Below are 15,676 nucleotides of genomic sequence, written 5' to 3'. Positions count from 1 at the left end.
GAATAAAACTACTAGTTATACCTTTCTTTGTAAGCAACAACCTCTTGATTTTCTATTGTATTCTGTTGGAACCCCGAGGTGTTTTGATGTGATCAAACAAGTTAAGCTAGGTCCTGCGTAGTTTAACCCTTGTGTCTAAGTGTGCAGGAACTTAGGAACACAGGAAGTCGAGCGGAAGACGCGGCTAGCGAGAAGGACGGCACGGGAGAGAGCCGACGGGCTCGGTGCGTCCGAGGGACGAGGTGTCCGCGGAAGAGTACACCGGTGGACGAGAAGAACGTGCGCGGCGTTCGAGGGACGAGAAACGGGAAGGAAGGCTGCTCGAGGAGAAGGCCGGAACTTGGGTTCGGGTGAGCCCTATTCCGGATGGCCGAGATCACCCAAGCTAGCGAGACCGGAGCGAACAAGACCTGGACCGAGGAGAACTGAACCGGAGCAAAGATCCCGGGCCAAAAGTCAACTGTGTTGACTTTGGGCTCCGGGGCGCCCGGAGCAGCCCGGGGCGCCCGGAACCCTTCCGGGCGCCCGGAAGTTGATTTTCGAGCAGATCGAGCTTTGACTCGATCTGAACATTGGGGGATAAAATTTATCCCCCCCAGGGTGCCCTGAACCCTTCCAGGCGCCCCGACCAAGGCTATAAATATAGCCTTGGTCTAGAAGCAAGATAATTAATCAAGAACAACTACTTGTAATCCAGTGCTTTCATTTGTTATTTCTTTCTGTGCTTTCAATGTTGTAAGAGGCTACTCCGCCCAGAGGAGAATTAATTAGTGCACCTTCTTTTCCTTGGATTAGCAATCCTCTGATTGCAAACCAAGTAATTTCTCTGTGTCTATTTTCTGTTTTAATTAGTCTCTGCCCTTTTAATTACAAGTTCTTTTAAGTTAGTTGAATATCCGAGAAGGGTTTTTGGTTTTATTTTGTAGGGCAATTCACCCCTCCCCTCTTGTCGGCCTCCAAAGGGACCAACAAGTGGTATCAGAGCGAGGACGCTTCAGGAGGACTAACCGCCGATCGAAGCAACAAGATGGCCGGACCAAGTATCGTCCCACCAAAATTCGAGGGTAACTTCGCAGACTGGAAGCGTCGTATGGAGGTATTCCTAAAAACAAATTTTGAAATTCGGTTTATTATGAAATATGGTTTTATAGCTCCAGTAGATAAAGATGGAAAAGAAAAAGAAGAGAGCGATTGGACAAAGAAGGAGCAGAATGAGTCGGTAGCAAACAGCCGTGCGGAACATCACCTGCTGAGTGTGTTACCGCCTCAAGAGGTCAATCGCATCGGAAACTATGTGTCTGCTAAAGAACTTTGGGAGAAGTTCTTGGAACTCCACGAAGGCACGTCCGAAGCAAAGCTCGCTAGAAGGGACATCCTCCGTAACAAACTGATGAACATCCGTCTGGAAAAAGGTGAGAAAGTAGCCAGTCTACACGCGAAGGTAAAAGAACTAATTACTAGTCTCGAGAACCTCGGAGAAAAGGTATCAAATCGGGATACAATACGCTACGCGCTCAACGCATTTCCTCGAACTCCGGAGTGGACTTCAATCATCGACGCCTACTACATCTCAAAAGATTTGGAGGTAAGTACATTAGAGGAATGTTTTTCTACCCTTGAATTACACGAAACTAGATGTGCAGAGACATCAAAGGACACAACCCAGACTATGGCGCTAAACGCAACCAACAAGGATGAACCCGAGTCAGACTCCAAAGACGACAAAGAAGCATACATGGTAAGAAACTTTAAAAAGTTTTTTAGATCTAATAAATTTAAAATGCAGAATCAAAAGAATCAAAATGGTAGAAGAAAGGTGCGGTGCTACCAGTGTCAGAAGGAGGGACACCTAAGGGAAGACTGCCCAGAACTCAAGAAGGTCAAAATGAAGACACCCAAGAAACACAACCTAAAAGCAACTTGGGACGACACTTCTTCATCCGAATCAGAAGCTCAAGAATATGCTGGGATAGCGCTGATGGCAAGTTACGAAGGGCAAAGCTCGTCAGAATCTAGCATCGATGAAGGGGGAGCGACCTCAGATGAGAGCAGCGAAGAGGGGGAGAAGTCTGATATGGTAAGTGAGGTATGCCTCTTACCCCCTGATCAACTTTACTCTGGCATTAAGGCAATGACTAAATCCATGTATAGATTAGAAAATGAAAATATCAAATTAAAAAATGAAATTCTGGAAACAAAAAGAATTTTAGCAAAATCATGTCTAATAGAGGATTTTGATAAATTGAAAATTCACAATGAAAAACTAAAAGAAGAAATAGAAAGATTGAAAAAATATAAAAGTTCAAATATTTCTACTTTTAGAAATTATAGAGGTTTAAATTGGTATTATAGATTTCATCAAAGTCAAATTAGAAATATATTAAAAATCTATGTACCTAGGAAATACTTGGTTAACCCTGTAGGTAGGAACCTCTACTGGGTTCCAAAAACCTGTTTAATTTAACTTAGCATTTTCAGCAAGGAAATTAAACGACAAATTTCATTATGAGGCTTTGTCTAAGGAAGTGGTTGTTGCTCCAATAACCAAGAAGGCCTAGTGCCTCGCCACGACCTGGAAGCCAAGTATCGAAATGAAAAGTTTAATTGACTAACTGAAAAAGCATTAATTTAATTTACCTAATGTTTTAAAAGAGTTATTCAATTTATATATTTAAAATTAATTTATAATATTTTTTTTGGAAATTAAATTTTTTTTTAATTGACTTAGAAAATTTCTGAAAATTATTGACTTAGAAATTTTCTGAAAATTGACTTAGAAATTCTTTTTGGAAATTGACTTAAATCTTTTTAAATTAACTTAGATATTTTTTTTAACTTAGGAATTTTTCTATGAATATTGTCTTAGACATTTTCCTTTATTAATTGCCTTAGAAATTTTTTTTTCACTTAAATTTTTTTTTACCTTAGACTTGTTTAGAGAACCCCTATTTTTTATGTGATCAAAGGGGGAGAAGTATGTTAAGTCTAGGGGGAAGAATACACTTATTAAATTGAAATATCTTTGGACTTAATTGCAAATAAATTGTTTTTACTGCATCTGTATTACCCTAGCTTAACTTGGGTTGCTCACATCAAAAAGGGGGAGATTGTTGGAACCCCGAGGTGTTTTGATGTGATCAAACAAGTTAAGCTAGGTCCTGCGTAGTTTAACCCTTGTGTCTAAGTGTGCAGGAACTTAGGAACACAGGAAGTCGAGCGGAAGACGCGGCTAGCGAGAAGGACGGCACGGGAGAGAGCCGACGGGCTCGGTGCGTCCGAGGGACGAGGTGTCCGCGGAAGAGTACACCGGTGGACGAGAAGAACGTGCGCGACGTTCGAGGGACGAGAAACCAGGAAGGAAGGCTGCTCGAGGAGAAGGCTGGAACTTGGGTTCGGGTGAGCCCTATTCCGGATGGCCGAGATCACCCAAGCTAGCGAGACCGGAGCGAACAAGACCTGGACCGAGGAGAACTGAACCGGAGCAAAGAGCCCGGGCCAAAAGTCAACTGTGTTGACTTTGGGCTCCGGGGCGCCCGGAGCAGCCCGGGGCGCCCGGAGCAGCCCGGGGCGCCCGGAACCCTTCCGGGCGCCCGTAAGTTGATTTTCGAGCAGATCGAGCTTTGACTCGATCTGAACGTTGGGGGATAAAATTTATCCCCCCAGGGCGCCCGGAACCCTTCCAGGCACCCCGACCAAGGCTATAAATATAGCCTTGGTCTAGAAGCAAGATAATTAATCAAGAACAACTACTTGTAATCCAGTGCTTTCATTTGTTATTTCTTTCTGTGCTTTCAACGCTGTAAGAGGCTACTCCGCCCAGAGGAGAATCAATTTGTAAGATCTCGGGAAATTTAAATACATAGGGTTATTTCAGAAATAGCCTTATAGAATTTTTCCGAAATTTTTAGAAATTTTCTGGGAATTTTTCGGAGCTTGTACGGAGGGTTTTGAGGGGATCAATTTCGGGTTCAGATAAAGCCTGTTTGGAATACCCGTTTAAGTGAGGAAATGTTTATTTAAATAAATTCTTTTTATAATTATTCCTTTTATTTCTTTCTCCCTTACAACGTCGATCCCAAACCCGAGCTTCCTCCTCACTTCCCCGATCTCCCCTTCTTCCTTCTCTACTCTCTCTCTCGCGGACGAATCGGAGGCGACGGGAGTGGAGCTTCTCCTTTGGCGATCCTTCCTCTGCCGGCATCGACACCACAAGCTCAGATCCGGTCGGTGGTTCTCCTCTCCAGACTGTAATCGGCCGAGGAGTTGCTGTTCGGCGGATCTTGCGGCTGATCACCGAAGGGGCTGCGGCTAGGGCACGGTGAAGGACCAGATCTCGCGTCGACCCCCATCCAATCGTCCACCGAAGCTTGGAGAGGTGCCCTAGTTCAGATTTGTGCCACTCGATTCGCCGGCGTGGGTAAGCTAGCCCTAACAGAATTTGCCTGTTCTCTGGTTTGTGCCCTAGATTGAGTCTTCTTTCCCGATTCTTGCTCGTTGCCTCCCTGATTGTTGGCGATCCTAGGTCAGGTCTTGGATTCCCTTCCTTGTTGATTGTTGATTTGAGGATCAGAGGAATCTTCGATACTCCGCTTCACGGATTGGATCGGGTGACATTTTCTAGAGACGATCAATTGAGGTAATGTTGGGAATTATGGAGATTCAAGGATCTTGTTGGATTGTTTTTCTGTTGTGATGACCTTACGGTTCTTGATTAAAGGAAGCATTGGGTTGCTGTGGATCAATGATTTAGGTCACGGGATTGATTTCCAGTGAGGTTCTTACTTGATTCCAGCATCCAGTAGCTGAGATTGAGGTAAGAAACAGATAATTGATATATGATGTGTAGGTTTTGTTCTTTGTTTTAGATGATGGATCTTAGTGTGGATGAACTAGGGTTATGATCATGTTGAATTAGGTATTTTTTTGGATTACTAGTTGTTGATTGTGATTAGATTTATTTACTTAGATTAAACTAATGGAATGATTAGGGTTAAGACAATTAACCCTAGTCAACTATTGGATTTAATCTAAGTTTAGATTTCTAATCTAATTGGTGATTAGAGGTTAGGTAATTAACCCTAATTGACCATTAGATTTAACTAGGTAAGGTGTTATTGTGTTGATTAGGGTTTTGCCCTAATTTAGTATTAGGGATTTTATTTAGCTATTCATTTGGATTTAGCTAAATAAAATATATATGTTGTTTGACACAGGATTCTGATTCGAGACAGGCGTCTCGACGTTGACTTCGTATTTGGGATTGTACCTTCTATTTGAGGCGGGTACCCTTTGACTTATCTTTTGATACTGTCTTATGATATGTATAGTTTATATATAGTTACTAGTGATAGATGGTAGATTTATTTCTTCCCTAGTCTTAGCTTAGTTGATACCTATCACATGCTTCTACTGTTAGATGCTTTACATTGGTCTGGTTTACTTTTATCTCTTACCATGTGTATATGTGTTCGCGGTTATGATTACTTATAGTGCTTATCTACCCATGATTAGAGGCTGGAGATACTTGTTATATATTATTGGATTCATGTTGTTTATATCTCTGTTATATATCTGCATTTACCTTTTTGGCACCTACGTATATGGAGGAGGATACGTTCGGGTATGACATTCTGTAGCCACATGCACCATACCACATGATTACATGCTGGGCGATGGACGACTCCATTATTGTTGAGCTCGTCGGCCGGCTACATGAGGGCCTGCACACAACGTGTCTACTGCATGGGTAGTGGCACAGCACTCAGGGTGTGTATGGCAGGTTGCTCGGTGGTGCACCGCCGGGGTGCTCATGGGTAGCACGATACAGCGGGGTTGCAGCCGGGATCCCTCCCCGTCATCGCGTACTGGGAGTTGAGAGCATTGCGCTCCCTCACTATGTTTGAGGTAGGAGGATAGGTGTACTCCGACAGCATCCCGTCCACTCGGTCACTCTTCAGGGGTAGTGACGACAGAGTGCACGGTGTCACAGCCCTACCCACGCGGTCTCACCATTGTGTGTGAGATACAGACTGGCGTCAGGGGTGACCATGTCATATTGCATCATATGCACAGATTGCATTTATTGTGATTGTTGCATATTGGATGATGCACTTGGGTGACTGCATATGATTGACATGCATACAGGATACATGCGTATTTGTTCTGACTATCTTTATCTGTGTATGTCCACAGTCATTCGCCCAAGCCTCGCAGGTGAGTACAGTTTATTTCAGTTATGCATTTCTTATTATTCTTGTTGTAAACTGTATTACATGCTTCTGGTTACTCATTACGGTTTATTCAGCTATGCATACCTGTTATATTGTTAGGAGACTGTACCTTAGGATATTACTGGTAGTTATATGTTGCTGTACATATCTATTGGATTACCTGCTGAGTTCTTTGAACTCACCCCGTTGTTACTATTTTTCAGGTTGAGGCCGTCAGGAGAGATTCCAGTCGCTGGCCCCATTATCGCGAGGATTTTCTTTGTCGGATTATATTTTGCTTTTGCATCTTATATACTTGTATTGTGGGTTTGTATTGTGGACTTTACATTGAACATTCGGGTTTGCTACTTTTGTTTTCCGCTGCGGTTGTATTTTCATTACTTCGTGGATTTGTTTTCTTCGTTGTAGTGGAGTAGGCTGTTTACATATATCTTCGGGGTTCTATATAGTCTTTCCTTATTAAACTGCGTGGATTGATCATATATTATATCTGTGTGGAATGTTGATATAAACTGCGTGGTTTGTTTCTTAATTGTATTGTATTATTCCGGCCGTGTGTGGCCGAGGTATAGAGATATATGTATACTGAGCTTCATATTGTCCGCCGTACAGGGGAGATGCTGCTGAAATTTCTTCGGACAGGGACTACCTGGGGCGTGACAATTTTTGGTATCAGAGCTAGGCTCACGATACTTGCTCTTTGTTTTGGATTTTCAAGGTTTATCTGATACCAATTTTTGGTATCAGAGCAGTTCTGATACTGGTTCTTACGAGTTTTGCGTGCGTATCTGGATATTTTCGGATTGTACGGATTTCCGTCGATTTTCTCGTTTCGGAATTCCGAGGCATTTTGACGAGGTTTTATTGGATCTATTTGGGGGCTAAACAGCGACAGGACATCTCCGGATGGCAAATAGGTAAATCAGGTAATTTTATAGTTTTCATACCTGTAGTGATATCTGGATAACATTTTGTTTATAGATATGGCACATACACGTGTTCCGGTACCGAGACGTGGTCGCACACGTAAGAGGGCGATAGATTCTCTAGAGACAGAGTCTTCAGAGAGTTCTGTTAGGGTTGAGCCTGTCCGTCAGGGATAGACTCCTCAGGGTATTGTGACCACGTTAGACTGTCAGATCCTGACGGTTCCGGCTTCAGAGGTACCTACCTCGCCTGTACCGCCAGTAGTACCTACAGGGTACTCGGCACCTTCTCTAGCCGTGCCTACTGCGTACTCGGTACCACCACAGACATCTATGCTGGTTACTACATACTCGGTACCTGCACCAGCAGTACCGGTTACATCTTACCCGGTACCGCCCATCGTACCTTTAGTCGTCCCTACTTATGCCTACTCTGTAGTCCCACTAGTGGTTCCTACCCTGTTTATGTGGCAGTACCAGTGGTACCTCTTCCAACCTATCCATCAGTACCACCCATAAGGTCAACTCCAGTGATTCTGCCCAGTACCGCAACGATATCTACGGCTATGGTTGTGGCACGAGCATGGATCCCAGCCTTGGCGGAGTTGATGAAAAGCCAATTCACGCTATTTTGCGAGGAGACTGATCCGAGCGTGGCTCAATCTTGGATAGAGTCTATGGAGCGGACATTCTTTTACATGGCTTGCTCCGAGTGGGAGAAGGCTGAGCTGGCTGCTTACCACTTACGAGACGGGGCAGAGATCTGGTGGGACACATAGTGCTCATTTATAGGCGAGCAACATGTTATATATACGAGATTTAGAGAGGCATTCGAGAGTCAGTGTTTTCCCCGGGCGTATCAGATGACACGTCGGCGGGATTTCCTGAGTCTTTGACAGAATAACCGCTCAGTGATGGAGTATAATGCCGAATTTAATCGGTTGGCCAGATTCTGTCCTGAGTTGGTTGCCGAGGACAGATCTTGTATGCTTCAGTTTGTTCAGGGACTGGACGGGCATCTTCAGCTGAAGATTTCTGGTTCTGGTACTTCATCATTCACCGAGACACTGGATAGAGCTCTCATGATTGAGTCTACTCATCGGAGAGTGAATGCAGATAAGAAGAGGAAACAGCCTGATCGGACTTCCGGACAGAGCCAGCAGCCACAGACTACTGGACAGCAGCAAAGCAGTCACACTCAGACGGGTCAGGGTACTTCTGGGTCATCTGGCCGATCCCAGAAATCAGGAAGGTCTTCCTCAGGACGTTCCCGGTCTTCAAGGCAGAACCGGAAACAGTCTACTGGTGACTCTTAATGCACTTGATATGGATCCCCAGATCACATCACCTCTGCATGCACCATGGGGCAGTCAGTTTGCTATTATTGCAAACTGCCTGGGCACTTGAGCCGAAACTATTCGCTGAAGGCTCAGCATGTAGAGTCCGGAGTTTCTGTTCCGAGAGGACAGTTTAGTCAGTCCAGGAGATCCGTAGTTTCTTGGGCTTGGCTGGATATTACCGACGATTCGTTGAGGGTTTCTCCAGCATTGCTATGCCATTGACACGTCTGACTAGGAAAGGCGTGAAGTTCACGTGGTCAGAGGCTTGTGAGACCAGCTTCCAGGAGCTGAAGCGGAGATTAGTATCAGCACCAGTCTTGGTTTTACCTTCTGGTGATGACGGATTCGTACTTTACACAGATGCATCTCTTCAGGGCTTGGGCGCTGTATTGATGCAGCACGGTAGGGTAGTCTCTTATGCTTCTCGTCAGTTGAAGGAGCATGAGAAGAATTACCCAGTACATGATTTAGAGCTAGCCGCTATTATCTTTGCTTTGAAGATTTGGCGACATCATCTTTATGGTATTACTTTTGAGATTCTTACTGATCATAAGAGTCTCAAATATATTTTCACCCAGAAGGAACTCAATCTCCGACAGAGGAGGTGGATGGAGTTCCTGAAGGATTATGATTGTACTATTAGCTACCATCCGGGTAAAGCTAATGTGGTTGTTGATGCACTTAGTAGGAAGTCCAGAGGGACTTTAGCTTGTCACCGAGTTTTAGTCACGGACTTGATTCAGGGATTCTCCGAGTTGGGCCTTAAGGAGCAGGGACGGACAGAGCAGGGTATTCTGGTTACCATGGTTGCTCAGTCGTCGATCAGGATGAGGATTCGAGAGGCCCAGGCCGGAGATCAGCATTTACAGTTTATTAGCAGCCAGATAGCTTCCGGACAGCAGACCGAGTTTACACGAGATGATGAGGGGATTGTTTATTTCCGAGGTAGATTATGTGTACCTCAGTCTCACCCGGTCAGGGAGGAGTTACTTCAGGAGGCTCATCGATCTAGATTTGCTATCCACCCAGGCGGGACCCGTATGTATCGGGATTTGAGGCGTTCCTATTGGTGGAACGGTATGAAGAAGGACATCGCGGAGTTTGTTGCTAGATGTCTTATCTGTCAGCAGGTGAAGGCTGAGTACCAGAGACCTGCTGGTTTACTTCAGAGGATCCCTATTCCAGAGTGGAAGTGGGAGCATATCACTATGGACTTTGTGGTAGGATTGCCTAGGACTCGACGAGGTCATGATGCGATTTGGGTAATCGTTGACCGATTAACCAAATCCGCACACTTTTTAGCGATTCGGAAGACTGATTCTCTGGATCGATTAGCTGAGTTATACTGTCGAGAGATTATCAGATTGCATGGAGTTTCGTTGAGCATCATATCTGATAGAGACCCACGGTTCACGTCCCGATTCTGGCAGAGTCTGCAGCAGGCCTTGGGCACACAGCTTCGTTTCAATACGGCATTCCATCCGCAGACAGATGGGCAGTCAGAGCGGACTATTCAGACATTGGAGGACTTGCTGAGGTCTTGTGTCATGGACTTCGGAGGCAGTTGGGAGGACCACCTGCCATTAGTGGAGTTCGCCTACAACAACAGTTATCATTCGGCTATCCAGATGGCACCGTTTGAGGCGTTGTATGGTAGGCCTTGTCGGACACCCACCCTCTGGGAAGAGGTTGGGGAGGCCCAGTTGATAGGACCTCAGAGAGCTCAGCAGGATGCAGAGTTAGTTCGCACTATTAGGCGGAGGATGTCAGAGGCTCAGGACCGTCAGAAGAGTTATGCTGATCAGAGACGGAGACCCCTGGAGTTCTCTATTGGTGATCATGTATTCTTGAGAGTTTCACCCACGAAAGGGGTGAAGAGATTTGGTCTCCGAGGTAAGTTAGCTCCACGATATATTGGGCCATTCCAGATCCTGGAGAGGATTGGAGCAGTAGCTTACCGTCTGGCGCTACCACCATCTCTAGCTGGCATTCACGATGTATTCCATGTATCTATGCTGAGGAGATACGTATCCGATCTGGCACATGTTCTGTCAGATATATCTGTTCCTATTCAGCCTGACGTTCCGGTACGAATTCTGGACCACAGGGAGCGTCAGCTACGGAACAAGACTGTTCGACTGGTTAAAGTCGGATGGCAATATCATTCTGACGAGGAGGCTACTTGGGAGCTGGAGGATACGATCCGAGCTCGATACCCTCATATTTTTACTTGAGGTATGTGGGTTAGAGTTTCGTTCAGCATTTATACTGGTTGGTTATATTCTAGTGGTTGCTGTTGGTTATAGCGAAATTTGGGGACCAAATTTTTATTAGTAGGGGAGGATGTAAGATCTCGGGAAATTTAAATACATAGGGTTATTTCAGAAATAGCCTTATAGAATTTTTCCGGAATTTTTAGAAATTTTCTGGGAATTTTTCGGAGCTCGTACGGAGGGTTTTGAGGGGATCAATTTCGGGTTCAGATAAAGCCTGTTTGGGATACCCGTTTAAGTGAGGAAATGTTTATTTAAATAAATTCTTTTTATAATTATTCCTTTTATTTCTTTCTCCCTTACAACGCCGATCCCAAACCCGAGCTTCCTCCTCACTTCCCCGATCTCCCCTTCTTCCTTCTCTACTCTCTCTCTCGCGGACGAATCGGAGGCGACGGGAGTGGGGCTTCTCCTTTGGCGATCCTTCCTCTGCCGGCATCGACACCACAAGCTCAGATCCGGTCGGTGGTTCTCCTCTCCAGACTGTAATCGGCCGAGGAGTTGCTGTTCGGCGGATCTTGCGGCTGATCACCGAAGGGGCTGCGGCTAGGGCACGGTGAAGGACCAGATCTCGCGTCGACCCCCATCCAATCGTCCACCGAAGCTTGGAGAGGTGCCCTAGTTCAGATTTGTGCCACTCGATTCGCCGGCGTGGGTAAGCTAGCCCTAACAGAATTTGCTTGTTCTCTGGTTTGTGCCCTAGATTGAGTCTTCTTTCCCGATTCTTGCTCGTTGCCTCCCTGATTGTTGGCGATCCTAGGTCAGGTCTTGGATTCCCTTCCTTGTTGATTGTTGATTTGAGGATCAGAGGAATCTTCGATACTCCGCTTCACGGATTGGATCGGGTGACATTTTCTAGAGACGATCAATTGAGGTAATGTTGGGAATTATGGAGATTCAAGGATCTTGTTGGGTTGTTTTTCTGCTGTGATGACCTTACGGTTCTTGATTATAGGAAGCATTGGGTTGCTGTGGATGATTTAATCAGGATTGATGTTAATGGAGGTTCTTACTTGATTCCAGCATCCAGTAGCTGAGATTGAGGTAAGAAACAGATAATTGATATATGATGTGTAGGTTTTGTTCTTTGTTTTAGATGATGGATCTTAGTGTGGATGAACTAGGGTTATGATCATGTTGAATTAGGTATTTTTTTGGATTACTAGTTGTTGATTGTGATTAGATTTATTTACTTAGATTAAACTAATGGAATGATTAGGGTTAAGACAATTAACCCTAGTCAACTATTGGATTTAATCTAAGTTTAGATTTCTAATCTAATTGGTGATTAGAGGTTAGGTAACTAACCCTAATTGACCATTAGATTTAACTAGGTAAGGTGTTATTGTGTTGATTAGGGTTTTGCCCTAATTTAGTATTAGGGATTTTATTTAGCTATTCATTTGGATTTAGCTAAATAAAATATATATGTTGTTTGACACAAGATTCTGATTCGAGACAGGCGTCTCGACGTTGACTTCGGATTTGGGATTGTACCTTCTATTTGAGGCGGGTACCCTTTGACTTATCTTTTGATACTGTCTTATGATATGTATAGTTTATATATAGTTACTAGTGATAGATGGTAGATTTATTTCTTCCCTGGTCTTAGCTTAGTTGTTACCTATCACATGCTTCTACTGTTAGATGCTTTACATTGGTCTGGTTTACTTTTATCTCTTACCATGTGTATATGTGTTCGCGGTTATGATTACTTATAGTGCTTATCTACCCATGATTAGAGGCTGGAGATACTTGTTATATATTGTTGGATTCATGTTGTTTATATCTCTGTTATATATCTGCATTTACCTTTTTGGCACCTACGTATATGGAGGAGGATACGTTCAGGTATGACATTCTGTAGCCACATGCACCATACCGCATGATTGCATGCTGGGCGATGGACGACTCCATTATTGTTGAGCTCGTCGACCGGCTACATGAGGGCCTACACACAACGTGTCTACTGCATGGGTAGTGGCACAGCACTCAGGGTGTGTATGGCAGGTTGCTCGGTGGTGCACCGCCGGGGTGCTCATGGGTAGCACGATGACGGTGTGGTAGCACCCCCCCGTCATCGCGTACCGGGAGTTGAGAGCATTGCGCTCCCTCACTATGTTTGAGGTAGGAGGATAGGTGTACTCCGACAGCATCCCGTCCACTCGGTCACTCTTCAGGGGTAGTGACGACAGAGTGCACGGTGTCACAGCCCTACCCACGCGGTCTCACCATTGTGTGTGAGATACAGACTGGCGTCAGGGATGACCATGTCATATTGCATCATATGCACAGATTGCATTTATTGTGATTGTTGCATATTGGATGATGCACTTGGGTGACTGCATATGATTGACATGCATACAGGATACATGCATATTTGTTCTGACTATCTTTATCTGTGTATGTCCACAGTCATTCGCCCAAGCCTCGCAGATGAGTACAGTTTATTTCAGTTATGCATTTCTTATTATTCTTGCTGTAAACTGTATTACATGCTTCTGGTTACTCATTACGGTTTATTCAGCTATGCATACCTGTTATATTGTTAGGAGACTGTACCTTAGGATATTACTGGTAGTTATATGTTGCTGTACATATCTATTGGATTACCTGCTGAGTTCTTTGAACTCACCCCGTTGTTACTATTTTTCAGGTTGAGGCCGTCAGGAGAGATTCCAGTCGCTGGCCCCATTATCGCGAGGATTTTCTTTGTCGGATTATATTTTTCTTTTGCATCTTATATACTTGTATTGTGGGTTTGTATTGTGGACTTTACATTGAACATTCGGGTTTGCTACTTTTGTTTTCCGCTGCGGTTGTATTTTCATTACTTCGTGGATTTGTTTTCTTCGTTGTAGTGGAGTAGGCTGTTTACATATATCTTCGGGGTTCTATATCGTCTTTCCTTATTAAACTGCGTGGATTGATCATATATTATATCTGTGTGGAATGTTGATATAAACTGCGTGGTTTGTTTCTTAATTGTATTGTATTATTCCGGCCGTGTGTGGCCAAGGTATAGAGATATATGTATACTGAGCTTCATATTGTCCGCCGTACAGGGGAGATGCTGCCGAAATTTCTTCGGACAGGGACTACCTGGGGCGTGACACAATTAGTGCGCCTTCTTTGCCTTGGATTAGCAATCCTCTGATTGCAAACCAAGTAATTCCTCTGTGTCTATTTTCTGTTTCAATTAGTCTCTGCCCTTTTAATTACAAGTTCTTTTAAGTTAGTTGAATATCCGAGAAGGGTTTTTGGTTTTATTTTGTAGGGCAATTCACCCCTTCCCTCTTACCGGCCTCCAAAGGGACCAACATATTCCTCTTCTTTTCTTGGACGTCGTGTGGGCGACGATCTACCAAGAAGAAAACAACCAAAGCCTTCATTGCTTCCAAGTTTCGGCCACCACCATAATGCTCCAAGGGATGCTAGAAAACAATGCCTCCTTTCTTTACTTCTTCACCTCTACCAGCCACCAAGAGCTCCGCAAGAGATGATGCCGCCGGCCACAATGAAGAAGAGAAAGAGAAGAGGTAGGGCCAACCACCAAGGATGGATGAGAGGAACAATAGAATAAGTTGTGTCTCATGAAGGTGCCCTCTCCCCCTCTTTTATATTCCTTAGTGAATCCAAAAAAAGAAAGTTTTATAACAAAAATAAAACTTCCTTTTATTCCTCTCTATGGTCGACCACCATATGTTTAAACAATCAATGAAAGATTTTAAACAAAAATTAAAATCTCTCTTTTATAAATCCCTTTTATGGTTGGATATAAAAGAAATGTTTTATAAATTAAAATTTCTCTCTTTTAAATCCTTTTATGGATATCTATAAATAAGATCTTAAAAAAAAACTCCTTTTATATCATGGTTACAAAAAAGGAAAGTTTTGTCAAAAAATTAAAATCTTCCTTTCACATTATAGATAACTACAAATAAGGAAAGATTTCCAATCTTTCTTTTAATCCTTTGTAGAAAATCTATAAAAGGAAATATTTTAAAATTTAAAACTCTCTTTTAAACCATGTGGACAAAAACATAAAAGGAAAGATTTTATCAATTTTTTTTAATAAAAACCCTCTTCCCTTTTCATACTTGGCCGACCCCTTGCTTGGGCACCAAGCAAGGCTTGGCCGGCCCTAGCCTTAGTTCTAAGCTTGGCTTGGCTGGCCCCTTGCTTTGGCTCCAAGCAAGGATAGGGGTCGGCCCCTAGCATGGGCTAAGAGGCTAGTCTTTGGGTGGATATAAGGCTATATATAAGAGTCTACAATAGGGACCGAGAGGAGGAATTAGTTATGGTCTCCCGATGAACTTGAGCGTCCTGTGTTCGCTCCAAACACCCAACTCAAGTGCATCAATAATAACTCATACTACTAAAAATCTATTATTGAACTACCACACCAATCCCAAATTATATTTAGCTCACTAATTAAAGACCAAATTATATTATGGTCTCCTTGTGTTTAAGATATTGAATGCCCACTAATTAAATGAGTTACTGACAACTCACTGAATTAATATCTAGCTCCAAGAGTAGTACCACTCAACCTTATCATCATGTCTGACTAAGTCCACCTGCAGGGTTTACATGACAATCCTTATGAGCTCCTCAAGGGGACATCATCAACCTAGATTCCTAGGACACAGTTTCATTCTATAATCAACAACACACCATATAAATAATATCATTTCCCAAATTATCGGGCCTATTGATTTATCGAACTAAATCACACCCTTTGATAAATTAAATAAATAAATATTAAGTATACGTGCTTGTTATTATATCATGATTTAGAGCACACACTTTTATAATAACAGAGGTCTTGTTCTTTTAAAGAGTCAGTATAAAAGGAAACTATCTCAAATGGTCCTGCTCAATACACTCAGAGTGTACTAGTGTAA

General features: G+C 43.5%; 2 long non-coding RNA genes across 2 annotated transcripts; both read left to right on the top strand.

The window, feature by feature from the left end:
• Positions 1 to 4,099: 4,099 nt before the first annotated feature.
• LOC122039996 lies at positions 4,100 to 5,251 on the top strand. Its single transcript, XR_006128470.1, has 4 exons — positions 4,100 to 4,417; positions 4,528 to 4,636; positions 4,718 to 4,813; positions 5,214 to 5,251. It is a non-coding gene; the product is annotated as an uncharacterized LOC122039996 (long non-coding RNA).
• A 5,905-nt stretch (positions 5,252 to 11,156) lies between these two features.
• Positions 11,157 to 11,746, top strand: LOC122039995. Its single transcript, XR_006128469.1, has 3 exons — positions 11,157 to 11,424; positions 11,535 to 11,643; positions 11,725 to 11,746. It is a non-coding gene; the product is annotated as an uncharacterized LOC122039995 (long non-coding RNA).
• The last annotated feature ends 3,930 nt before the right edge of the window (positions 11,747 to 15,676 follow it).

The sequence above is a fragment of the Zingiber officinale genome, chromosome 2A (genome assembly GCF_018446385.1).
Source record: "Zingiber officinale cultivar Zhangliang chromosome 2A, Zo_v1.1, whole genome shotgun sequence".
Lineage (NCBI taxonomy): Eukaryota > Viridiplantae > Streptophyta > Magnoliopsida > Zingiberales > Zingiberaceae > Zingiber > Zingiber officinale.
The sequence above is the reverse complement of the archived record's forward strand: the minus strand, read 5'-3'. Positions and strand labels throughout refer to the sequence as shown.